We start from the raw sequence: 27529 nt of genomic DNA, 5'->3' as shown, positions 1-27529 counted from the left end.
AGAAGTATTTGCAAGAAAAAACATGAAAACATTTAGATCTCTTAAGTAGTTTTAATATTTCTCTCTGTGATTTTGTATACACTATTAGTTTGGAAAACTATTTCTTTAATAGGACTTCTTCCTACATAGGAAGCCTGTTTCCACTCCCACTCCATCCAAAATTACAATCACAACAATGAGGTTTGACTGCAGCCTAAACAGTATAATAATGCTGATTTTTCCCATCATTTCCATCACCTGGAGCATTAAAGGAAAGCACTTGGTTTCCTATCTTCGTTTCCTGAAGAGGTTCAGAGACTGTGCATTCTAATGCCAGGCCTGGATCAGCAAAAACTGGCTCATCTCCAGGTTCATTCAGAGAGATGCACGAGAAGGTGTGGTCCACATCTGCCTACAAGATGGCTTGTTTGGAAAGGGTTAAAGGCAAGCTATGGGTCTCTTACCACCATTCCCAGCATTTGCATCAGCCTTGGGAAGTGATGTCACACACCTGCAATGCACATGCAAACTGTAAACACATCACCAACATTGACTCCACGTCTCCCACTCCAAATCATGCCCAGCTGCCTCACACTGAGTTCCTCCACTGCCAAACTCACCAGTCTGTGAAAACATGCAAGGTCTTATGCTAATAGCAGTTAAGCAGATTCAAGTTCTATACCACCAAGCTGTGTGTAGTTTTGCTTTTATTGATTACTTCTTACCATTTCTAGAATCACGGAGAGAGAATTGGAACATATCTTAAAGATGATGCAACACAGTACTCTCATTTCACAAATAATTAAATCATACCTCTACTATAGCTTTCACCGATCGTTCCTGCATCGCTCTTCTTCTCATCAGACTTAAGAATGGGGACTGGGATTTAAAACACTTTTTCTATCACTAGAGCTTAATCCCCAGCCGATATTCAAATTTGATAAACAAATGGATGGAGAGATGAGTGACTTCTTAGAAACCATTTCACAGAGCTACTTTGGATGACTTGGTCAATTTACTTAATTTTTCTAAAACCAAGTTTTGAGTAATAAATGGGAATAATTAATAGCATCTTCCTCAAATAATCATTGAGTGGATTTCTTGAGATAATGCTATTCCCAAGTTCCATACACAGCCAGAAACATAAAATGGACTCTGTAAATATTAGCTTGCTGTTAATTTCTCAGTGGTAGTAGTATTGTGCGTGCTCAGTTGTTCACTCACATCTGACTCTTTGTGACCCTATGGACTGTAGCTCACAAGGCTTATCTATCCATGGGACTTTCCAGGCAAAAATACTGGAGTGGGCTGCCATTTCCTCACCCAGGGGATCTTCCCAACCCAGGGATGGAACCTGTGTCTCCCGCATCTCCTACATCAACAGGCAAATTCTTTACCACTAAGCCACCTGGGAAGCACCAGTGGTAGTATATTATGCTCCATTACTCCTTGTTACTATCACTTGGTTCATCCTATCTGTGTGTCAAGGACTTTACCTCAAAACTTACGGTCTTTCTTTTCCTCGATCTACCATCAGTCAGGGGTGACATCAACAGTCACATGAATAACTCATCAAGCCCTTTTTTCACACTTTACTGATCTTTTCATCTCCAATAACGTCTACTTTTATTCCTTCAGCTATATATGTCCTATGAGCATACAATACATTCTCTCTGGAATCAGCTTCAGCTTCTTCAGCGTTACTGGTTGGGGCATAGACTTGGATTACTGTGATATTGAATGGTTTGCCTTGGAAACGAACAGAGATCATTCTTTCGTTTTTGAGATTGCATCCAAGTACTGCATTTTGGACTCTTTTGTTGACCATGATGGCCACTCCATTTCTTCTGAGGGATTCCTGCCCACAGTAGTAGATATAATGGTCATCTGAGTTAAATTCACCCATTCCAGTCCATTTCAGTTCGCTGATTCCTAGAATGTTGACATTCACTCTAGCCATCTCTTGTTTGACCACTTCCAATTTGCCTTGATTCATGGACCTGACATTCCAGGTTCCTATGCAATATTGCTCTTTACAGCATCGCACCTTGCTTCTATCACCAGTCACAGCCACAGCTGGGTATTGTTTTTGTTTTGGCTCCATCCCTTCATTCTTTCTGGAGTTATTTCTCCACTGATCTCTAGTAGCATATTGGGCACCTACTGACCTGGGGAGTTTCTCTTTCAGTATCCTATCATTTTGCCTTTTCATACTGTTCATGGGGTTCTCAAGGCAAGTATACTGAAGTGGCTTGCCATTCCCTTCTCCAGTGGACCACATTCTGTCAAATCTCTCCACCATGACCCGCCCGTCTTGGGTTGCCCCACAGGCATGGCTTAATTTCATTGAGTTAGACAAGGCTGTGGTCCTAGTGTGATTAGACTGACTAGTTTTCTGTGAGTATGGTTTCAGTGTGTTTGCCCTCTGATGCCCTCTTGCAACACACCGTCTTACTTGGGTTTCTCTTACCTTGGGCGTGGGGTATCTCTTCACGGCTGCTCCAGCAAAGCGCAGCCATTGCTCCTTATTTGGACGAGGGGTATCTCCTCACCACCGCCCTTCCTGACCTTCAATGTGGGATAGATTCTCTAGGCCCTCCTGCGCCCACGCAGCCATGGCTCCGGGTAACTCGTCTCGTCGCTGCCCCTAGCCTCGGTGGTGGGTTGCTCCTGAGACCAGCCGCCGCCCCTGGTCTCAGGCGTGGGGGCGTGGGGTACACAAAAAAACTGTACAAAAAAGATCTTCACAACCCAGATAATCATGATGGTATGATCACTCACCTAGAGTCAGACATCCTGGAGTGTGAAGTCAAGTGAGTCTTAGGAAGCATCACTATGAACAAAGCTAGTGAAGGTGATGGAATTCCAGTTGAGCTACTTCAAATCCTGAAAGATGATGCTATGAAAGTGCTGCACTCAATATGCCGGCAAATTTGGAAAACTCAGCAGTGGCCACAGGACTGGAAAAGGTCAGTTTTCATTCCAATCCCAAGCAAGGCAATGCCAAAGAATGCTCAAACTACTGCACAATTGCACTCATCTCACACGCTAGCAAAGTAATGCTCAAAATTCTCCAAGCCAGGCTTTAGCAATACGTGAACCATGAACTTCCAGATGTTCAAGCTAGTTTTAGAAAAGGCAGAGGAACCAGAGATCAAATTGCTAACATCCACTGGATATTCGAAAAACCAAGAGAGTTCCAGAAAAATATCTATTTCTGCTTATTGACTATGCCAAAGCCTTTGACTGTGTGAATCATAATAAACTGTTGAAAATTCTGAAAGAGATAGGATTACCAGACCACCTGACCTTCCTCTTAAGAAGAACCTGTATGCACAGTTATCAAGACAGTATGGTACTGGCACAAAGACAGAAATATAGATCAATGGAACAAAATAGAAAGCCCAGAGATAAATCCACGCACATATGGACAACTTATCTTTGACAAAGGAGGCAAAAATATACAATGGATTAAAGACAATCTCTTTAACAAGTGGTGCTGGGAAATCTGGTCAACCACTTGTAAAAGAATGAAACTAGAACACTTTCTAACACCATATACAAAAATAAACTCAAAATGGATTAAAGATCTCAGCGTAAGACCAGAAACTATAAAACTCCTAGAGAACATAGGCAAAACACTCTCTGACATACATCACAGCAGGATCCTCTATGACCCACCTCCCAGAATATTGGAAATAAAAGCAAAAATAAACAAATGGGACCTAATTAACCTTAAAAGCTTCTGCACATCAAAGGAAACTATTAGCAAGGTGAAAAGGCAGCCTTCAGAATGGGAGAAAATAATAGCAAATGAAGCAACTGACGAACAACTAATCTCAAAAATATACAAGCAACTCCTCCAGCTCAACTCCAGAAAAATAAATGACCCAATCAAAAAATGGGCCAAAGATCTAAATAGACATTTCTCCAAAGAAGACATACAGATGGCTAACAAACACATGAAAAGATGCTCAACATCACTCATTATCAGAGAAATGCAAATCAAAACCACTATGAGGTACCATTTCACACCAGTCAGAATGGCTGTCATCCAAAAGTCTACAAATAATAAATGCTGGAGAGGGTGTGGAGAAAAGGGAACCCTCTTACACTGTTGGTGGGAATGCAAACTAGTACAGCCACTATGAAGAACAGTGTGGAGATTCCTTAAAAAACTGGAAATAGAACTGCCTTATGATCCAGCAATCCCACTGCTGGGCATACACACTGAGGAAACCAGAAGGGAAAGAGACACGTGTACCCCAATGTTCATCGCAGCACTGTTTATAATAGCCAGGACATGGAAGCAACCTAGATGTCCATCAGCAGATGAATGGATAAGAAAGCAGTGGTACATATACACAATGGAGTATTACTCAGCCATTAAAAAGAATACATTTGAATCAGTTCTAATGAGGTGGATGAAACTGGAGCCTATTATACAGAGTGAAGTAAGCCAGAAGGAAAAACACCAATACAGTATACTAACGCATATATATGGAATTTAGAAAGATGGTAACGATAACCCTGTATACGAGACAGCAAAAGAGACACTGATGTATAGAACAGTCTTATGGAGTCTGTGGGAGAGGGAGAGGGTGGGAAGATTTGGGAGAATGGCATTGAAACATGTAAAATATCATGTATGAAACGAGATGCCAGTCCAGGTTCAATGCACGATACTGGATGCTTGGGGCTGGTGCACTGGGACGACCCAGAGGGATGGTATGGGGAGGGAGGAGGGAGGAGGGTTCAGGATGGGGAACACATGTATACCTGTGGTGGATTCATTTTGATATTTGGCAAAACTAATACAATTATGTAAAGTTTAAAAATAAAATTAATTTAAAAAAAAAAAGAACCTGTATGCAGGTCAGGAAGCAACAGTTAGAACTGGACATGGAACAACAGACTGGTTCCAAATAGGAAAAGGAGTATGTCAAGGCTGTATACTGTCACCCTGCTTATTTAACTTCTATGCAGAGTACATCATGAGAAATGCTGGGCTGGAAGAAGCCAAGCTGGAATCAAGATTGCCGGGAAAAATGTCACTAACCTCAGATACGCAGATGACACCACCCTTATGGCAGAAAGTGAAGAGGAACTAAAAAGCCTCTTGATGAAAGTGAAAGAGAAGAGTGTAAAAGTTGGCTTAAAACTCAACATTCAGAAAACTATGATCATGGCATCCAGTCCTATCCCCTCAAGACAAATAGATGGGGAAACAGTGGCTGACTTTATATTTTGGGGCTCCAAAATCACTGCAGATGGTGATTGCAGCCATGAAATTAAAAGATGCTTACTCCTTGGAAGGAAAGTTCTGACTAACCTAGACAGTATATTCAAAAGCAAAGACATTATTTTGTCAACAAAGGTCCATCTAGTCAAGGCCATGGTTTTTCCAGTAGTCGTGTGTGGATGTGAGAGTTGGACTATAAAGAAAGCTGAGTGTTGAAAATTTGATGCTTTTGAACTGTGCTGTTGGAAGAAGACTCTTGAGAGTCCCTTGGACTGCAAGGAGATCCAACCAGTCCATCCCAAAGGAGATCAGTCCTGGGTGTTCATTGGAAGGACTTATGTTGAAGCTGAAACTCTGATACTGTGGCCACCTGATGTGAACAGCTGACTCATTTGAAAAGACTCTGCAGCTGGGAAAGATTGAAGGCAGGAGGAGAAGGGGACAACAGAGGATGAGATGTTTGGATAGCATCACCAACTCAATGGACATGAGTTTGGGTAAACTCTGGGAGTTGGCGATGGACAGCAAAGCCTGGTGTGCTGCAGTTCATGGGGTTGCAAAGAGTCAGACACGACTGAGCAACTGAACTGAACTGAATCTCTTTTACTATTATAAATAGCCGAAAATAAATTAGAGCTAAAAAGGGGGGTGGGGGGAAGGCAGGAAGAAGTTCTTAAACAGAATAAGAGCCTCAAAACAAACATAATCATTGGGTATCCAAAAATAACAATGAATATAATAGTTTTACATTAATTGATAATGTTTATATATAGTGTACTGAGAGTAACACCCAGTCCAAAAGTATACCAATATATCCAATATATACCAATACATTATATGAATTATGAATGCTTACTATGTATTACTTACTATGTACCTGTATGGGCAGGTTTCTCTGGTGGCTCAGTGGTAAAAAATCTGCCTGCCAATACAAGAGGTGCAGGAGACATGGGTTCAAGCCCTGGTCAGGAAGATCCCCTGGAGTAGGAAATGGCAGCCCACTCAAGAATTCTTGCCTGGGAAATCCCATGGACAGAGAAGCCTGGTGAGGCTACAGTCCAGGGGGGTCACAAAGGGTTGGATACAACTTAGCGACTAAACAACAGCAACAAACACAGGTGAGAAAACTGAGGGTTCAGAGAAACTAACTCAGTAACTCACCCAAGTTACACATCTAGCATAATGCAGAGCCGGAATTCAAATCCACAGACACAAGGACACACTGAGAGTTCATGCATGGTGGAGCTGGGGTTTAGAACCAGTCATTTTGATATCAGAACTGTGCTCTTAATTACTTTGTCTCCCTCTAAATTACTAACACCCCAGAATACAGTGATAGTAACTTAAAAAAATATACACATACATCACATACATTTGTTCAGGTCTTCCGTAGTGGCTTAGATAGTAAAGAATCTCCCTGCAATGCAGGAGACCCAGGTTTGATCCCTGGGTCAGAAAGATCCCCTGGAGAAGGGAATGGCAACCCACTTCAGTGTTCTTGCCTAGGAAATCCCATGGACAGAGGAACCTGGCAGTCTACAGTCCATGGGGTCGCAGAGTCAGTCTCCACTGAATGACTAACACTTTCACTCACATTTGTTCAATCAAATTTTCATATCAAACTATTTCATTTCAATCAATTTGATCTTGGCTAAAGTTTACACTGTTTTAAGCCCAATGAGCCCTGCCCTTCAAGGCCAGTGTTAGACTTCATATGCAGGGTCCTGTCAGTCTGTGCACAGATGGAGACAGGACCCTGAATCTCAGCATATCTTTCCTGTTTTCCAGAATTTTTCACTTCACCGATGGATGAAGACTCGTAGCCAGCATAACTGAGCAAGTACAATGGCAACATGTGTTTTTCTGAGTTCCATTCTGCCACCATTGAGTCAGTTTATTTTCAATACAAAGATTAGTCTGGTGACAACAGGTTTTCCGGCCACTGTGGGGTAGAGACCCGGGCTACTAAAAAAGGTCCATCTTGTAAGTAATCAACTTCAAAGTCAACCTTTCTGGAGTTTCTGTGCAGCAGTGGCTTCCAGGAACATCCTTTCTACAGCCCTCTGGCACTCATGTTTTCCGTTCACCTCCTGAGTTCTCACCAGGGCCGCAAAGTAAAGGAAGTAATAATTCTTTTCTGGACACCTCTCTTCGTAAAGCAGAGCCACCTCAATAGTTCTATATCCATGTTCAGAACAAAGTAACAGTTTCCTGCCAGGGTCACAAGTCTATTAGCTGAGGTGTGTTTTAGGCTCTGGAGTGAGTAATCAGGCAATGTATGAGAGTAGAGGCAGCAATTCAGTAGTGCTATTTGTGGTCTTCCGGTATTCTGGGGCAGGAATTCAAGAGTTAAGATGAAGAGGGGGAAATAACATTAGCCTGTAATTTAGCAGTAACCCTTCATGATAATCTTATTGAACATACTGTCATTCTTTATCAACTTTTTCCTCCATTTCAGAACAATACCATCACACTGGGCTTCCCGGGTGGCTGGACAGTAAAGAACACACCTGTCAATGCAGGAGACACATGCCTTCAATCCCTGGGTTTGGAAGATCCCTTGGAGAAGGAAAAAGTAACCCACTCCGGTGCTCTTGCCTAGAAAGTGCCATGGACAGAAAATCCTGGCAGGCTACAGTCCATTGGGTTGCAAAAAGTCAGACACAACTGAGTGCAAAGACACACATACACATCCTATATGATCTATAGCCTATACCTCTCAAAAACATAGACATTCTTTTACATAATTATATATTCTTGCCTGAGAAATTCCATAGACAGAAGAGCCTGGCAGGGTACAGTCCCTGGGGTCACAAAAGAGTCAGACACGACTTAGCGACTAAACAATATCCTGATACTGGGGAAATAATAAGCAAAATATTTCTTCTCAAAGTTTTTTCTCAACAATTACAGATCATAAAGAAGAAAAGACACCTCCTATATATGAAGATTACTCTCATCTATAAATCAGTTAAAAGAAAAAACATAAAGATTCAGTTTTAAATTTCTAAGCATGATGCTGAAAATGACATCAAAGGGACTAGAAGTATTTACACCAATTATTGAATGAAATTTGTCTTTAGATACATCAGGAAGTGCTGTAACTTCTTTACAATTAAGGATTATCAGCACACAAGCTTGGTTAGCAATAAAATGTCACCAGAATCAAATCAACTTTGTCAATGATACCCATATCTTATACTTCCTTACCCTAACTCATTCTGTCTTAAGTCTCTTACTCCTTGGATAAATGTTTCTCCTCAGTGTTTGAGGAAATTTGGGATGCTTGGCCTAATGAACAGACATAACAAAAGGAATAAAGAGATAAAGAATATGTAAAGTAATAAAAATTACAATGATTTTCAAGGTGATATAGAGCTAATAATTCTAGATATTTGTTCTTCACCACAATGTTTTAATGTATTGAATTATATTTCATACTGTATATTAAAATAAGAACTTTTGTCATTAGTATTTTTGAGAAAGCTTTTTGTTTTTGGTTTTCTTTTTTTTTTTTTTTTTAAACTTTACAATATCTTATTGGTTTTGCCAAATGTTGAAATGAATCCGCCACAGGCATACATGTGTTCCCCATCCTGAACCCTCCTCCCTCCTCCCTCCCCATACCATCCCTCTGGGTCGTCCCAGTGCACCAGCCCCAAGCATCCAGTATCGTGCATTGAACCTGGACTAGCGACTCATTTCATATATGATATTATACATATTTCAATGCCATTCTCCCAAATCTTCCCACCCTCTCCCTCTCCCACAGAGTCCATAAGACTGTTCTACACACCAGTGTCTCTTTTGCTGTCTCGTACACAGGGTTATCGTTACCATCTTTCTAAATTCCATATATATGCGTTAGTATACTGTATTGGTGTTTTTCCTTCTGGCTTACTTCACTCTGTATAATAGGTTCCAGTTTCATCCACCTCATTAGAACTGATTCAAATGTATTCTTTTTAATGGCTGAGTAATACTCCATTGTGTATATGTACCACTGCTTTCTTATCCATTCATCTGCTGATGGACATCTAGGTTGCTTCCATGTCCTGGCTATTATAAACAGTGCTGCGATGAACATTGGGGTACACGTGTCTCTTTCCCTTCTGGTTTCCTCAGTGTGTATGCCCAGCAGTGGGATTGCTGGATCATAAGGCAGTTCTATTTCCAGTTTTTTAAGGAATCTCCACACTGTTCTCCATAGTGGCTGTACTAGTTTGCATTCCCACCAACAGTGTAAGAGGGTTCCCTTTTCTCCATACCCTCTCTAGCATTTATTGCTTGTAGACTTTTGGATCGCAGCCATTCTGACTGGGGTGAAATGGTACCTCATAGTGGTTTTGATTTGCATTTCTCTGATAATGAGTGATGTTGAGCATCTTTTCATGTGTTTGTTAGCCCTCTGTATGTCTTCTTTGGAGAAATGTCTGTTTAGTTCTTTGGCCCATTTTTTGATTGGGTCATTTATTTTTCTGGAGTTGAGCTGGAGGAGTTGCTTGTATATTTTTGAGATTAGTTGTTTGTCAGTTGCTTCATTTGCTATTAGCTTCTCCCATTCTGAAGGCTGCCTTTTCACCTTGCTAATAGTTTCCTTTGATGTGCAGAAGCTTTTAAGGTTAATTAGGTCCCATTTGTTTATTTTTGCTTTTATTTCCAATATTCTGGGAGGTGGGTCACAGAGGATCCTGCTGTGATGTATGCCAGAGAGTGTTTTGCCTATGTTCTCCTCTAGGAGTTTTATAGTTTCTGGTCTTACATTTAGATCTTTAATCCATTTTGAGTTTATTTTTGTGTATGGTGTTAGAAAGTGTTCTAGTTTCATTCTTTTACAAGTGGTTGACCAGATTTCCCAGCACCACTTGTTAAAGAGATTGTCTTTAATCCATTGTATATTCTTGCCTCCTTTGTCAAAGATAAGGTGTCCATATGTGCGTGGATTTATCTCTGGGCTTTCTATTTTGTTCCATTGATCTATATTTCTGTCTTTGTGCCAGTACCATACTGTCTTGATAACTGTGGCTTTGTAGTAGAGCCTGAAGTCAGGTAGGTTGATTCCTTCAGTTCCATTCTTCTTTCTCAAGATCGCTTTGGCTATTCGAGGTTTTTTGTATTTCCATACAAATTGTGAAATTATTTGTTCTAGCTCTGTGAAGAATACTGTTGGTAGCTTGATAGGGATTGCACTGAATCTATAAATTGCTTTGGGTAGTATACTCATTTTCACTATATTGATTCTTCCAATCCATGAACATGGTATATTTCTCCATCTATTAGTGTCCTCTTTGATTTCTTTCACCAGTGTTTTATAGTTTTCTATATATAGGTCTTTAGTTTCTTTAGGTAGATATATTCCTAAGTATTTTATTCTTTTCATTGCAATGGTGAATGGAATTGTTTCCTTAATTTCTCTTTCTGTTTTCTCATTATTAGTGTATAGGAATGCAAGGGATTTCTGTGTGTTGATTTTATATCCTGAAACTTTACTATAATCATTGATTAGTTCTAGTAATTTTCTGGTGGAGTCTTTACGGTTTTATATGTAGAGGATCATGTCATCTGCAAACAGTGAGAGTTTTACTTCTTCTTTTCCAATTTGGATTCCTTTTATTTCTTTTTCTGCTCTGATTGCTGTGGCCAAAACTTCCAAAACTATGTTGAATAGTAATGGTGAAAGTGGGCACCCTTGTCTTGTTCCTGACTTTAGAGGAAATGCTTTCAATTTTTCACCATTGAGGATAATGTTTGCTGTGGGTTTGTCATATATAGCTTTTATTATGTTGAGGTATGTTCCTTCTATTCCTGCTTTCTGGAGAGTTCTGATCATAAATGGATGTTGAATTTTGTCAAAGGCTTTCTCTGCATCTATTGAGATAATCATATGGTTTTTATTTTTCAATTTGTTAATGTGGTGTATTACATTGATTGATTTGTGGATATTGAAGAATCCTTGCATCCCTGGGATAAAGCCCACTTGGTCATGGTGTATGATCTTTTTAATGTGTTGTTGGATTCTGATTGCTAGAATTTTGTCAAGGATTTTTGCATCTATGTTCATCAGTGATATTGGCCTGTAGTTTTCTTTTTTTGTGGGATCTTTGTCAGGTTTTGGTATTAGGGTGATGGTGGCCTCATAGAATGAATTTGGAAGTTTACCCAATAACACAATAATAGTGGGAGACTTTAATACCCCACTCACACCTATGGATAGATCAACTAAACAGAAAATTAACAAGGAAACACAAACTTTAAACAATACAATAGACCAGTTAGACCTAATTGATATCTATAGGACATTTCATCCCAAAACAATGAATTTCACCTTTTTCTCAAGTGCACATGGAACCTTCTCCAGGATAGATCACATCCTGGGCCATAAATCTAGCCTTGGTAAATTCAAAAAAATAGAAATCATTCCAAGCATCTTCTCTGACCACAAGGCAGTAAGATTAGATCTCAATTACAGGAGAAAAACTATTAAAAATCCCAACATATGGAGGCTGAACAACACGCTGCTGAATAACCAACAAATCACAGAAGAAATCAAAAAAGAAATCAAAATTTGCATAGAAACGAATGAAAATGAAAACACAACAACCCAAAACCTGTGGGACACTGTAAAAGCAGTCCTAAGGGGAAAGTTCATAGCAATACAGGCACACCTCAAGAAACAAGAAAAAAGTCAAATAAATAACCTAACTCTACACCTGAAGCAACTAGAAAAGGAAGAAATGAAGACCCCCAGGGTTAGTAGAAAGAAAGAAATCTTAAAAATTAGGGCAGAAATAAATGCAAAAGAAACAAAAGAGACCATAGCAAAAATCAACAAAGCCAAAAGCTGGTTCTTTGAAAGGATAAATAAAATTGACAAACCATTAGCCAGACTCATCAAGAAACAAAGGGAGAAAAATCAAATCAATAAAATTAGAAATGAAAATAGATCACAACAGACAACACAGAAATACAAAGGATCATAAGAGACTACTATCAACAATTATATGCCAATAAAATGGACAACGTGGAAGAAATGGACAAATTCTTAGAAAAGTACAACTTTCCAAAACTGGACCAGGAAAAAATAGAAAATCTTAACAGACCCATCACAAGCACGGAAATTGAAACTGTAATCAATAATCTTCCAGCAAACAAAAGCCCAGGTCCAGATGGCTTCACAGCTGAATTCTACCAAAAATTTAGAGAAGAGCTAACACCTATCCTACTGTTTTTGGTTTTCTCATCTGTTGTTTGGTCACTCAGTCCTGTCCAACTCTTTGTGACACCAGGGACTGCAGCATGCCAGGCCTCTCTGTCCTTCACCATCTCCTGGAGCTTGCTCAAACTCATGTCCATTGAGTCAGTGATGCCATCCAACTATCTCATTCTCTGTCATCCCCTTCTCCTCCTGCCTTCAATTTTTCCCAGCATCAGGGTCTTCTCTAATGAGTCGGCTCATCACAACAGGTGGCCTAAGTATTGGAGCTTCAGCTTCAGCATCAGTCCTTCCAACACATATTCAGGGTTGATTTCCTTTAGGATTTGATCTGGTTTGATCCAAATCCTAAAGGAAATCTGGTTGACTTCCTTTAGGATTTGACTGGTTTGATCTCCTCGCAGTCAAAGGGACTCTCAAGAGTCTTCTCCAACACCACAGTTCAAAAGCATCAATTCTTTGGCACTCACCCTTCTTTATGATCCAACTTTCACATCCATACATGACTACTGGAAAAACCATAGCTTTGACTATACACGGCTTTGTTGACAAAGTAACATCTTTGCTTTTTAATATGCTGTCTAGGTTTGTCATTGCTTTTCTTCCAAGTGTGTTTTTTTTAATTTAATTTTATTTTATTTTTAAACTTTACATAATTGTATTAGTTTTGCCAAATATCAAAATGAATCCGCCACAGGTATACATGTGTTCCCCATCCTGAACCCTCCTCCCTCCTCCCTCCCCATACCATCCCTCTGGGTCGTCCCACTGCACTAGCCCCAAGCATCCAGTATCGTGCATCGAACCTGGACTGGCATCTTGTTTCTTACATGATATTTTACATGTTTAAATGTCATTCTCCCAAATCTTCCCACCCTCTCCCTCTCCCACAGAGTCCATAAGACTGTTCTATACATCAGTGTCTCTTTTGCTGTTAATTTCATGCCTGCAGTCACCATCTGCAGTGATTTTGGAGCCCAAGAAAATAAAGTCTCTCACTGTTTCCACTGTTTCCCCATCTATTTGCCATGAAGTTATGGGACTGGATGCTCGTCTGTAAAATAAGACAACTGGTCTACTGATTTCAAAATTCACCCAGCTCTCTGAGAGATCTTCAATAAATTTATCATGATTTCACCTTAGCTCAACTTAATCCAAAATCTGAAGTATTTGGAATCATGTGCTAAACCTAACTAAATCAAACTTTCATCAGGTATTACGCAAAAACATGGGAGATAACAGGATATTAAAACATCAGTGTAATTCTTTCTTGAGAATAATGTTTGCTTCATGGAGAATGACTGCCAATAGTTAAAAAGAAACTAAGTTCTGCCAGTTCTCAATCTTTGAATGTTTGAGGAGATACTCTGTTATCACTACCAAATTTAAAACCCAGCTCTGTCCATCAATATTAAAGGCTCATCCACAACAGGAAGTTGAGATACACACACACAAACACATGCATACATACAAAGTCTTCCTGCCTTATCACTAAACAAATAGAAAAATCCATTCAGTCTTTACATTCTATATAATAACTTGCTTCACAGAGCACAGCACAAAGAAATCATGCATCATCATCATCAACTTCTAACAATGTTTGTTATACATAGCCCAAGGCACGTATTCAGATAAAGAACATTTCACAAATTCCCTGCGTTGAATGTTCTCCTTTTGACTCTTCTAGCTTAGTCAACATTTCTAATTCTTCTCAGTCCACATATCTGCTAGAGCACCACATAAAACCACAGAGATGTTGAAAACAAGTGCTGGAAATAAGAACAGTAAAGTCCCAGCTGCAGTTATGAAAGAAAAAACATGTGTATAATATTGTTTCCAAGCACATATCATTAAAATATATTTATCCTCAATTTGTAATATTTAGATTCCAAACAAATTAAAGACTGAGAATTAAAATCATGCATCAATTAGAGAGCAAAAACGCATCATGTTTTTAACACTTGAACTTTTTATTCTGTATTGGGGTATAGCCAATTAACAAGCAATGTTGTGATGATTTCAGGTGAACAACAAAGGAACTCAGCCCTACTTATACATGTATCCATTCTCTGTCAAATGACCCTCCCATCCAGGCTGCCACATAACTTTGAGCAGAGTTCTATGAAAAACACATCATTTTTGCCTCAGCCTGTCACCTGTGGTGAATCACATTTTTTAGTTTAACCCAATTTAAGCATAAAAATGAAATAATTCAGAAAACCAGACGATGGCAATAGTCTTTTGACCCCTTAATTATTATTAGGACATATGACCCATTAACCCTACACAATTGTCCTAACAATTTTCAAAAAGTATTTCTACTCAACTCTTATATGTAAAATGTTAAGTCTTGAAGTCTCTAAAATAGTATCTTATAAACAGTATGTATGGAAAATAATTTACATTTATATTAATAGGCAATCAACAGCCAGATACATGTGGTCTTCTATATACAGTAAGAACTAATCTTTACCTCTTTAATATTTCATCATCTATATACTTTTCTACTATCTCCTCACATCCACTTTAACTTCATTTAATCTTCACTGCAATGTGGCAAAGTAAGTATTGTTATTTTCAGTTTATCACCAAGAAAAAAGCAACTTAAGTAAGGGAGGTTAAGTAACTTATTCAAAGTCTCACTACTGCTACATGACAGTAACCAAACATAAACAAGGATGGCTCTAACACAGAGTACGTGCCTAGTTGCTCAGCCGTGTCCAACCCCCACAACCCCATGGACTGTGGACCACCAGGCTCCTCTGTCCATGGGACTTTTCAGGCGAGAATACTGGAGTGGGTTGCCATTTCCTTCTATATCTAACACAGTCTAGATTACATAAAAAAAAAAAAAAAAGCAACCAAACAGTAAGTCACCTAAGAATCCCCAATATCTAAAAAAATTAACTTGATCCCACTTTGCCAGAACTCATCCCTTCAGACTGCCTAGTGTCAAGGCTTATATCATAGGAAATGTTATTAAATGCCCTCTATGAAGTTCCAGATTAAAAATAAATATAGGCAAACAATATAAGCCATCAACAACCACCTTGTCTTCTAAAGAAATCTTGGTGTGCAACAGATCCCTAAAAATATTTATCCATAAGTATGACATTCAGTGCCTCTCAAAACTTTATTTTTACTACTTAAGAATTTTTTCCAAAATACTAAGTTTCATTCAATCTAAAGTTTGGAAATAAGGTGACACATTTTTCTTAATATCCTACCCTTTGTTGTTTGCTCTTTTTTCCATCTTTAAATTGCCTATTTTTCACTGCTTTATATGTACTAACCACTCAATATCACCAAAAACTAGTAGGTTTTACATAACAAAAACATGAGTCTGTCTCTAAGTTTAAAGATTTCACTATATGGTAAGAGTAGGGAAGCAAAATATACATACCTTCAGAACCACCATGTTTTTACATATGACTATTATGTTTCCTGGAGAAGGCAATGGCACCCCACTCTAGTACTCTTGCCTGGAAAATCCCATGGATGGAGGAGCCTGGTGGGCTGCAGTCCATGGGGTCGATAAGAGTCGGACACGACTGAGCGACTTCACTTTCACTTTTCACTTTGATGCATTGGAGAAGGAAATGGCAACCCACTCCAGTGTTCTTGCCTGGAGAATCCCAGGGACGGGGGAGCCTGGTGGGCTGCCATCTATGGGGTCGCACAGAGTCAGACACGACTGAAGTGACTTAGCAGCAGCAGCAGCAGCATTATGTTTCCATGATCCTTTGTGAGCAGCACAATAGCACTAATTATTGAGTGCCTATTGTATGTCAGAAACTATATAAGCACTTTCTGTATCTGATCTCATTTTACTCCAGCTACAAGCTTTTCAGCTATTATCATAAAGAAAGAAAGAAAACAACCTCAGAAGGGTTAAATAACTTGATCAAACTGATACAATTACCTAATGACAGTCTCTAACTCAAGTCTGTCTGACTTTACTTAGTTCATCTACCAAAGTCATATAAGGCCCAGGTTCAAATCCCTGAATTCTCACCAAAACAGAACTAAAATTGTTTGGAAAGGCAATAAAATTTAACTTAAAAAGTTTGCTATACTGAGAATGAGTGCGGCCTGTTCAGAGACACTCTAAAAATATGCATGTGCTGGAGCAGAGTCTTCTCACTGGAAGGTGCCTGCTCATTCTCTAAAGTACAGTTAGAGGAAGGTTGACAGAAGATGGTACCAAACTGGATTCATGCCAACTATGGACACCATATGTAGGAAATCACCCTTCCATATAGTTATTATGTAATTGCCAGAATGAGACAATTGCCACACTCTAAACTGCAAACTTCACTAGTGAAGAATACCTGAAATTTTATTCAAACAGAGATTGGGCTTTTTCCTTTAATTCCATGCATGTTTTGTCCATTCAGTAGCTCACATCCTCTGTAGAGTCACTGAATTTTGAAGGAAACAATAAAGCTATCACCATCAGTTAAAAATGGCTGATGTCCCATCCTGAAACCCTGCTAATTAAAACTGTATGTGCAGAGAATCTATATTTGTCCCAGTGGGTGACCACAGTGACCTTTTATGTCTGGGGATTTGGTAATACATCTTGGGTTGAGCCATACTGGAAAGTATGAGTGATGACTCCAGACAAGAACTGATTTATCTAATTCAGAATGTCAGAGTGTCAATATCATCTGTTATTCACCACATTATCTTACCTTCTCTTCCTAAGGTTTCAGTAAGTTACCTACAATATATATGTACCCAGACTCAGTTTTGTTTTGTTTGGTTTGCTGTATCTTCTGAAGACAGGCTGGACAGTAGAAGAACAGGGCACTGATTTTAGAGTCTGCGTTCACTGGCAGAAACAGAAAAGTTTACATAACACCTACAGATGGTAGTTCAAACCAGCTACTTCTGTCTTTCCAAACTGTTAAAAGCATTCCATTTTCTACTTTCAATTAACTGAAGTTAATTGAAATGAATGATATTCTCAAGCAAAGAGACAATTCCTTGTTAGCAAAACAAAAACAACAACAACAAAAAAAACTGCACTTTGTATTTCTTATTCTCAAACCCAGCCCTTCCATCTTAATAGCTATTGCCTGTACTGAGGAAAGTACCATTAGACATACCTAAAGCCTGTACTGAGGAAAGTACATTAGACATACCTACACCTCCCTATCCACGCAGCAGCTTGATTCTAATTTGGCTTCTACACTAATTTAAAATAAATTAGGTTTTACTTCACCCCACTCCAGTACTCTTGCCTGGAAAATCCTCCTGGACATAGGAGCCTGGTGGGCTGCAGTCCATGGGGTCGCTAGGAGTCAGACATGACTGAGAAACTTCACTTTCACTCTTCACTTTCATGCATTGGAGAAGGAAATGGCAATCCACTCCAGTGTTCTTGCCTGGAGAATCCCAGGGCCGGGGAAGCCTAGTAGGCAGCCGTCTATGGGGTCGCACAAAGTCAGACACGACTGAAGCAACTTAGCAGCAGCAGCAGCAGGTTTTACTTTTTATGAATCCAAATATTTATCTCACCTAACAAATGAATCTCAGTTTTATCACTGTACCAAGATAAATTCATATACCAAAGGAAGTATGGTGGCATTCTGAAGAAAAGAGAAAAAAAATAGACTTCCTCATTCAAACTAGTACAATACAGATATGTTTCAAAGCCATCATTTCAGGTCTGTGTGAATAAACTTTATCTATATATCATTATCATGTGGCTACAAAGGATAAAGCCAAAGATGATTGTAAAGAATCAACTGACCTAATTCTAGAAAAGGATGCAAAATGGCTCCAATCTACACTTGAGTGCCTTTGATTTCTTACTTACATGGAAGAGGAAAATGAATAGAAAGAATTTAGTTACTTAAGAATATTATGAAAACAAATGCTTGGAGTATTCCACAGCATAATTTTGAAGAGGTTCTGGAGCATTAATCCAACATAAAAAGGCAGAAACAACAGGCTGATTATCTAAATCTGTGTTATGTTTCTAGGTCCCGTCAGTGGGCCTGATTAACAACCCTAGAATTAGGGCTCCAAAGTTGCTCCAACTATGAAAATGTCTCTACAGCAAAACCTACAGTAATTTTATGGCTAAAATAAAAAGCATACTTCAATTTTTTTTAAAAAGCCACCACAGCAGATTTTTTAAAATCTCTTGCCCATCTTAGAATCCTTTGGCAGAATTTGGGAAAAAATTATCTATATATAAAAGTGATAACAAGAATTGAAAAATAAGAATTTGAGATATATATGTATGTGTCTCTTGTTATGAAAACCGTCAGATTCTGAAAGAGCAGCAGCCATTCTACTCACATACTCCAGTCACTACTACCACAGCTCTCTGAAAGCATCTGGCAAGAGATAGTCACTAGGATTTAATTCTAACACTGGAATTCTCCCCTAGTCAAAAAGAGTTCTTCCAAATCTGGATTGTCAGCCTGGGGTCTGTGAACAGGCTTTGGGGAAGAATATAAAACTGTGATAAATTGTGCAAGGATGTGGATTTATGTATTTTCCTATGGAAAGAGTATATAGAATTCATTATACTTGCAAAGGGCCTCCTGAGTTATTTTTTTTTAAAGTATGAACAACTATTTTGGATCTTCAACAAATGAAACCATATCATTTGTTCTAGTTTTCTGTTTTAGGGATCTCCCTTTACTACACCCAGCAAGGCCACTTGAGATACATAAGACAGTGAACATTACCACTTAATCAGTCACTAATGACCAATGACTTTCTCTTTAACTTATAAAGTATCCTCAGTAGAGCACAATTCATATTCTCCATCTCTGTACTTGGTCAGTGTTGGTTGTGACTATTTGTACCCATTACAGTGATTATATCTCATTAGTATTTGATTATGGTGGGTGATTCCACAGTCTCCTGAATTCTCATTAATTACCATTTAACATACTCCAAAATACTTTTCTAAAAAAAAGTTTTGCTCTTTCTTCTGTTACAATCTTTGTCTTTCTTTCAGATATAGGGTAATCTCAATTCAGATATAGGGTAATCTCAAAACACTCAAACAGCATCTCTTTAATATTTCTGGTGGAATTAATGAGCATCAAGATAAAAAATCTATTAAAAATAGATTCAATATTTATTAATAATAGTTTTAATACTATTAATAATATTTTGTCTTACCAGATCAATTCTCTTCTAAATTGTTCCACATCCTCTCTTTTTTATTATTTCTTTTATTGTCAATATATAACATCTAAGGCCTCAGACATTACATAATATCCAAGATCTTTGGTTTTGATTCCCAAATTTCCCACTTCACCACCTATGTGACCTTGGAAAATTTTCTTAACCTCTCTGATCCTCAGTTTTACATTTGAAAATTGAGCCTAAAAATACAGTACCTACATCATTTGTTCTTGAGAAGATTAAGTAAGAAAGTGTTAGTCTCAATCATGTCCGACTCTTTGCAACCCCATGGACTGTAGCCTACCAGGCTCCTCTGTCCATGAGATTCTCCAGGCAGGAATACTGGGGTGGGTTGCCATTTCCTACTCCAGGGAAAAGTAAGAAAATGGGTATAAAACACAAGGCACATAGAAATGTTTAGTGTTTCTAGTGCACAGAAATGTTTAGTGTTAGCCTAAGCCCTATATTTAAGATTAATACTGCATGTGTGTCATAACTAAAGAAATGATTCACCTTTCATGAAGTCGCTCAGTCGTGTCCAACTCTTTGTGACCCCATGGACTGTAGCTCACCAGGATCCTCCATCCATGGAATTTTCTAGGCAAGAGTACTGGAGTGGGTTGCCATTTCCCAAATCTCATCACAAACAAGTCATGCCCAAGAGACCAAACAGACCAAAAGATTAAGCCAGCATAACAATGTAGTTCAAATAAGTAAGCAACAGGTGGCGATCCTGGCACTCGAGTGGGGCGGACAGCAGGCAAAAGACAGAGCTCCAGGACAGAAGAGGTTCAGAGTTTCACTTCCCTTCAGAAGGCAGCTTCAGGCAATGGGAACTTAGTTTCATTAACTAAAAATCCATTCTAACTACGCTCAAGGAAATTTATGGAATCTCAAATAACTATGTACTAGACGGAGGGCTTTGTTTAGGAAAACAAAGCACAGCATCAGATTTCATCCACCTAGAAGAATGACTTGATGCTAGTGGACTAGTTGGTGGACTCATTAAGAATCTCCCTGGTGAGGGCCAAAACTGACACAGAAATTTGAGATGAGGTTGGACCTTCAGGTAGGTGTGAAGTAGTCCCAGCTGCCACAGGTAGAAGCCAAGTAGGTCATTATTTCATAAACATTTACAGTTGGATTCCCACTGCCAAAAAGTACAAATAACACAATATATACACAATTACCCTAGCGATTTTTACTATTCTCCCATCTCAAAATCCTAGCATTGTCCTACCTATCTGCATTATAGAGCACACATCTTAGAGCTGATTCTTGCTGTCTACCCCTCTGGGCCTTATGTTTTGGCCTGTTTCTTGCTAACTAGATCAACTAACTTGAAAGTTGGATCACACTTCATCTTTGCATCAATCCCTCAGAGATTGCCCTCTTACTTCTTGGCCCTGACTCTTAAGGCCACAGCTTGGCTAGAGGCCCAGATTCTAACTCATCAAGGAGGAAAGAGGAAAAGGCATCCAGGAAAGGGCACTGGATTTTAAGACAGAAAAACTGGATTTGAGTCCACACTGTGCTTTTAAAGAGCAGTGGAGCTTTAGATAATAACAGCTAACACTGAGTTTTTAATAATTAAATAACACTTAATCCTCATAAAACTCTGAAATAAATTGTATTATTATCTCCATTTTTACAGTTAAGGAAACCGAGGTACAGAGATATATTGCCCAAGGTAATAAGTCTAGAACACCAGCAGAAGTATTAACTCGAGAGGTTCAGACTCCTAATCAATATGCCACATTGTTCACCATCACTTATCTTCTTTCAGAGACAGAAATTTACTAACATAAAGCCAACCTTTATGTGAACGATTTTGTGAGCCAGAGGAAGATCCTCTGGAGAAGAAAATGGCAACCCACTCCAGTATTCCCACCTGAAAAATCTCATGGACAGAGGAGCCTGGTGGGCTACAGTCCATGGGGTTGCAAAGAATCGGACACGAATTAGCAACTAAACAACAACAAAAACGCTATAAAGTATTAAAAGTAAAAATGAGATATGGACTCTATGTGCCATACAGATATAAATCATTTATTATTGTATTATCTTTATCAGTTTTAACTTTTTCAATTTGTTTTGATTCATTGCTACCCATAAATCATAGTTCTTTAGTCTTCCTTTCTCTACCTTTAAGAAATAGAATCTTTACCATTAAGATCTACCTGTTCCCTCCCACATCACTTGTTCTGGCACATGTACAGAGTGTGACTGTGTCCGATTCTTCCCATACCTTTTTCTGACAGAATATTCTTTCCTGACTCATAACATGGTCATTTGAAACAGTTTTAATATTAAATAATTTGTTAAAACAGAACATCCCATACAAAATTTGTGCTTTCTTCTATTCTTTTCATTTTTCCAGGATCCTAAAGCTTTCTTCTGGTGTCTTAAGCCTTATGTTAGTCATTGTTCTTACTGTATAAGCTGTCACACTCCTTTGATATTTCTCTGGCTGCATACTCCCACTTTCTAGCATTAGCTCTTCAGAATCCAACCTTCACTGCTTCATCTTTCTCAGCCTTTGTTCCCACTGATTGATGTTTTTTTGCTTTTGAAATTCTTTTCACATCAGTGGATCTTTCCCTTCCCACCAGTTTGTAGAAGCAGACAGGTAGAATTGAAAACTACTAAAGAGAATCCCTACAAGTGCTGGTCTTGTTGAGATGAGTTTCATACAATTTGTGGGTTCTCAAAATTGCAAATTAGTCACTGGTGATTCAGTTCAGTTCAGTACAGTCGCTCGGTCATGTCTGACTCTTTGCGACCCCATGAATCACAGCATGACCTGTTCATCACCAACTCCCGGAGTTTACTCAAACACACCACAGTTCAAAAGCATCAATTCTTCGGCACTCAGCCTTCTTCACAGTCCAACTCTCACATCCATACATTACCATTGGAAAAACCATAGCCTTGACTAGATGGACCTTTGTTGGCAAAGTAATGTCTCTGCTTTTGAATATGCTATCTAGGTTGGTCATAACTTTCCTTTCAAGGAGTAAGCGTCTTTCAATTTCATGGCTGCAATCACCATCTGCAGTGATTTTGGAGCCCAAAAATATAAAGTCTGACACTGTTTCCCCATCTATTTCCCATGAAGTGATGGGACCAGATGCCATGATCTTAGTTTTCTGAATGTTGAGCTTTAAGCCAACTTTTTCACTCTCCTCTTTCACTTTCATCAAGAGGCTTTTTAGTTCCTTTTCACTTTCTGCCATAAGGGTGGTGTCATCTGCATATCTGGGCCCCAAAATTGGATTGACTATATTCCTAGGAAAAAATAGTATCAGACAATACAGGTCTAAATGGTTTTCAAGGGTCAGTATTCTAAGAGAAATGGAATGTTTAGGTGTACAAACCTGGCTATAAATTATAAACACTTGTCTTATAAATTATAAACACTGCTGCTGCTGCTGCTGCTGCTGCTAAGTCGCTTCAGTCGTGTCCGACTCTGTGCCACCCCATAGACGGCAGCCCACCAGGCTCCCCTGTCCCTGGGATCCTCCAGGCAAGAACACTGAAGTGGGTTGCCATTTCCTTCTCCAATGCGTGTGAGTGAAAAGTGAAAGTGAAGTCGCGCAGTGGTGTCTGACTCTTTGCGACCCCATGGACTGCAGCCTACCAGTCTCCTCCGTCCATGGGATTTTCCAGGCAAGAGTACTGGAGTTGGGTGCCATTGCCTTCTCCGATAAGCACTGCTAGCAGAAGTCAAAAAAATGCCCAATACTCCATTGTGTATATGTACCACAGCTTTCTTATCCATTCATCTGCTGATGGACATCTAGGTTGCTCACATGTCCTGGCTATTATAAACAGTGCTGCGATGACCCAGAGGGATGGTACGGGAAGGGAGGAGGGAGGAGGGTTCAGGATGGGGAACACTTGTATACCTGTGGCGGATTCATGTTGATATATGGCAAAACCAATACAATATTGTAAAGTTAAAAAATAAAATAATAATAATAATAAAAATAACTAAATTAAAAAAAAAAAAAGATGCCCAAAGATAGAACCACCTATTCTGCTCCTGCATAACCAAAATAAAAGAAAAAATTACTGGCATTGGGTCAATCTTATTCACCTTCCCCCAAAGACAAGGACACCAAATACTCTAACTGCCCTAAACTCTGCTTTCTGTTTTTAATATTATTATGTTCTTCCCTTTCTAACATATTTAGGACCTTTTTGTTGGTAGCTGTGGTATTTTGTCTGGTCATTTTGATAGATTTAAGTATTTATTCCTTTCCTCCCTTTATTATTAGTTGAAAATATCTAAACAACTATATTCAGCCTGTATTGTGACCATTATTTTCCTTATACTTCCTTTCGTTTAAGCTTTTCTTTCTCTGATGAGAACTTCAGAGCACTCACAGAATTATAGAAAAATATTAGTTCTGTCATTTTAACTTTTCCTTTCCCCTCCTCATATGCATAAAAGTGTTTTTACAATAATTTGTTAGGGTTTTTTAAAACAATAAATAAACTTATTAAATATAATTAACATAAAACTACAGAAGTTCAAAAATCATAAGTATACATATGCCAGTGAATTATTACAATGAAATTCCTCCCGGGTAACTACCCACCAGGTCAAGGAAAATAGTTTCCCAGCACCTTGCAAGCCCCACTTTTACCCAATTACACCTTATCCTTCTCAAGGAACCCCACCTCACTTCCAGTACCATAAATTAGCAGTGGCTGCATTTGAAATGCATGTAGATTCTTTTGTATATTCTTATATATTCTTTCAAGAATTGCTTCTTTCATTTACATCATGTTTTTGATATTTATACATCTTGATTCTTGTATTGGTAGCTGTTCACTTTTAATGCTGTATTCTAGCCCACTGCATAAATAAACTACAATTAATTTATCCACTCTGGACATTTGAATTCTTTCTTAGTTTTTGCTATTATGAATGACATTGCCATGGAAAGTCTTCACTTATAAGATTGGTATATATGATATATATGTGACCATAATTCCACTGGATATATACCTAGCAGAAGAACTGCTGGGTCCCAGGAATGTGTCTTTATCTTAATAGATGCTTCCCATTTCCCCAAGCATTGCACTAGCAACCATGGGAGTTCCAGTTGCTCTATATCCTCACCAGCACTAGGTCCTGTCAGTTTTATGTTTGTTTATTTGCCATCCTGGAAGGTGTTAGAGGTATCTCCTTATGATTTTAACTTGTATTTCCCTGTTTTCTAAGGAGTTGAACATATTTTCTTGTGTTCACTGACCAACTGGATTTCTTCTTTGTGAAGTCCCTGTTCAACATCTTGCCCATTTTTATACAGCTGTCTGGTTTTCATTATTGATTTATGATAGTTCTTTATATATTCTTTGTCAGTTACATGTGTAACAACTTTTGTCAAATGTATAGTAAATATCTTTTCCCACTCAGCTTGCCTTTTCACTTCTTAATGATATCTTTTAATAAATAGACATTCTTAATTTAATGTAGTACAATTAACATTCCTTTATGTTGGAACTTTTGTGCCCTGTTTAAGAAATTATGTCTAATCTAAGGTCATGAACCGGAGAAGGCAATGGCACCCCACTCCAGTACTTTTGCCTGGAAAATCCCATGGATGGAGGAGCCTGGTAGGCTGTAGTCCATGGGGTCATTAAGAGTTGGACACGACTGAGCAACTTCCCTTTCACTTTTCACTTTCATGCATTGGAGAAGGAAATGGCAACCCACTCCAGTGTTCTTGCCTGGAGAATCCCAGGGACAGGGGAGCCTGGTGGGCTTCCATCTATGGGGTCACACAGAGTCGGACACAACTGAAGCAACTTAACAGCAGCAGCAGCAAGGTCATGAACATAGGTCCTATTTTATCTTCTTGAAGCTATGTTTTACCTGTTACTTTTAGATCAACAATCAACCTGGAATTGATTTTTTATATGATTTGATCCATGGGTCAAGTTTGCTTCTTCTTTCCCTATGGTGGTATGCTATCGACCCAAACGTCATTTCATGAAGAATTATCCTTTCTTCATGAAGAATTATCCTTTCTTCATGACTGTAATACCAGCTTTGTTGTGAATCAAGTATGGTTTGTATCTGGTCTCTCTATTCTATTCCATCAGTTTATTAGTCTATATTGGCACCAATATCACAGTGTCTTAATTATCTTATTGAGTAAGACTGAAACATTTTTCTTTGCTTTGCTAATTCTTAACTCTTTGCATTTCTATATGAATTTTGTCATCTAACTGGCAATATATACCCAAATTGTGATTAAACTGATTACATTGGTTTTTAAGGGTTTTGTTATTATTATTTTTCAGCTGGTAGTCAGACCCATAATCTCTTTGTGGTATGTCTTAACAAAAGCTCTATCTTATATACCCAGCTCCATTTTGTTGGATATAACTCACAGAGCACCTGTTTGTACCTCTTTGGCTCACAGAGCACTGACTTGCATATCCTTTACCGAGGATTCCTGGTCTGCTCTGCTCTGCAGGTGCTCTGCTCTCTGATTGTCCCTAAGCAAATCAGATCCCTAGAGAAATCAGGACTGGTGTTTGATGAATCTACTGTCCTGTTTCTAATCTTCTCGCTTTTCCTTTTAAAAAATATATTTAGTTTAAATTCCTAACTTCATTTTGTTGATTATTTCACCTCTCTGTCTCCCATATGTCAATGAAAACAATAGCCAAAAAACCATTTAGACAAAACTCAGAAGTCATTCTGAACTCAGAAATAAGGACAGCAGAGCTAAAATCATGAGTCCCTCTTCCACAACATGATTGTGCTGCTCATTTCTTAAACTCAGGGACTTGTTAGATCACTTCTTTTTATCTTTAGCCTTTGACTGAAACTTCCAGATATGTCTACAGCCTTTCCAAAAGAGGGGGAGGAAAAAACTGGCTTTGGAGTCAGATGACTGGGTTCAAATCCAGGTTTGACATTTAGTAGCTGTTCTTAGGGCAAATTGTTTGACAAGAGGACTACATGTAGTAACATATTTCAAACATTTTGAAATAATATATTCCAAAACAGGGCCTGGTGCTTAGGAGTTTCTTGTCAACTATTGCCGTTTCATTCTTCTTCTTCAGTGTAGTTCTCCTTCTTAAAACATATTTTACAGAAACTATAGTTGCTGTTCTTGGTGCTATGATTAACTTCCTGTCTTCATTCTTAATCCTACCAACCCCTCTCACTTCTTTTCTACTGACAACTATACAATCTCAATATATAATGCTTCTATCATTACTTCTTCTTCTCTAATGCTCTTAAACTTTGTTTATACCTGCCTTTATCACTTGCTTATAAATTTTCCAAACTTTTTTTACCTTTGTTATTCCTGTTCACAATTTCTGTTATTTTTTTGCAGTTGGGTATCTTTGATGACTCTATGTGTGCAGCATTCTATACATACAGCATACTTAGGTCAGTCTACTTCCTCTGGTTATCAGTCACCTCCATTACTGCCCTTTCTGGACTTCCCCCATGTACAAGCCTCCTCTGCACATGCTTATCACCTCTACAATGCCACAGCATCTTCATCACCTGCCACATCCCCCACTGAAGCCAAAGATGGACATGTCATTCAATTCAAAGCTAATTTAGGGAGAAAGTGTATCTTCTTCTTTAGCATAAACATCTCATCTGATATGATCCACTCAATGCTACATCAAACACTTATATCAACAGATTTTAGCAAAAATGAATCTTTTCATTTTTATTATGCTTCTTGGAATGTAGGTCTGTAATATGTACCAAGACAATATAAAAGAACCCCAGCCTTCCAATAACTGTGCTGCGGTGGGGACAGTTCATAGGGCTGACTTCTTCCCTTAGGATAGGTTCTCTCCCCCCAAAAAGTCCCGAAGTCCTCTCACAAAGAAGCACCTGGCAGGCAAATTCCACCAGGTTCCTAGGGAACTTCAGATATGTCTAAATTAGC

The sequence above is a fragment of the Bos taurus genome, chromosome 17 (assembly GCF_002263795.3).
Source record: "Bos taurus isolate L1 Dominette 01449 registration number 42190680 breed Hereford chromosome 17, ARS-UCD2.0, whole genome shotgun sequence".
NCBI classification, from domain to species: Eukaryota; Metazoa; Chordata; class Mammalia; order Artiodactyla; family Bovidae; genus Bos; species Bos taurus.
The sequence above is the reverse complement of the archived record's forward strand: the minus strand, read 5'-3'. Positions refer to the sequence as shown.